At 44.5% G+C, this 1,184-nt stretch overlaps 1 pseudogene; it reads left to right on the top strand.

The window, feature by feature from the left end:
• The first annotated feature begins 963 nt into the window (after positions 1 to 963).
• The window catches only part of LOC104997956, a 1,810-nt pseudogene continuing 1,589 nt past the window's right edge, over positions 964 to 1,184 (top strand).

Genomic DNA, 1,184 nt, shown 5'->3' with positions numbered 1-1,184 from the left:
GAGGAAAGGAGCTAAATCCTTGCGTTTTGTAGCAAAGAGTCAACAGATATAGCAAAGTTAAGGAGTCAAGCACACTGTTTATGGTTTGGGAGGTAAACTGTCAGAAGAGCTGTTTGAGGACAGGGGAAGGATGCAGTGGGAGGCTATTACTTTTCATTCTAAATCTTTCTTTGCTATTTGATGCAGCACCGCAGATACATCTTTGAACACACACACACACACAAACACACATACACAAAAGGTTCTTCAGAAAACTCATCAGCTCCCACCAGGAACCCCTCAGAGCTCCAAGAGCAAGCAGCAGGCCAAATGCTCTAAGGACAGCTTAGAGCTGCATATAAGAGGAAGCAAAAAGTGTTTCCAGGAGGTGTGGGGGCTGCCTGGTGGCTGGAGTGTCACATCCCCTAATGAACATGCAGGAAGTGGGTGAAACACGCCAGAGTGGATGGCAAAAGCTCGTTTCCTTTCCATGATAGATGCAGTGCTGAGCTATTGACAAAATGCTGAAGTATGTGGGAAAAGGATCTGGCCCAACAGGACGGTGCTAATCCTAGGGATTTCCCAAATGACTCTATGCTCGTTGTTATGTATTTTGTTTACTCAGGCCACCTTTCCAATTACCTGTCAGAGGGACAAATCCTTCCTCCCAGCTTTATCAGGTGTGAGAGGTTAAGAACCAGGTAAAGAAGAGGGTAATGAGAATACCATAATAATGATTCTGATACCACATATCAATTAATGATAACAAATATCAATACCACTGCCCTCCATTAACACTTTTCCCCTGGATTGGGTAGAACTCTAGCTCCACAAGAATGAATTCAGTACTGACAGCCTAGAAAAATATGCTCTGATACAGACCTTCCAGAATTTTCCATCTAGAACAAGTTGATCCTAAAGAAAAAGTCAAGGGAGCTCGCCTGCTCCCCTTGGCCTTGCCACTCTTCTCAGCTTCCTCTACCCATGTCTGCTGCAAATCCTGAGAATCCAAACTCAACCATCTCCAGAGGCCAGCACCCATTCTTCATCAGCTATGACCCGCCAAGGCTATGTTTTACCAGACGGTAATGTATATTGTCACCCTACTTATTTAACTTATACGCAGAGTACATCACGAGAAACGCTGGGCTGAAAGAAGCACAAGCTGGAATCAAGATTGCTGGGAGAAATATCAATAACCTCAG

The sequence above is a fragment of the Bison bison genome, unplaced genomic scaffold (genome assembly GCF_000754665.1).
Source record: "Bison bison bison isolate TAMUID 2011002044 unplaced genomic scaffold, Bison_UMD1.0 scf7180017864317, whole genome shotgun sequence".
Lineage (NCBI taxonomy): Eukaryota > Metazoa > Chordata > Mammalia > Artiodactyla > Bovidae > Bison > Bison bison.
This window is presented reverse-complemented; position numbering and strand designations above follow the sequence as displayed.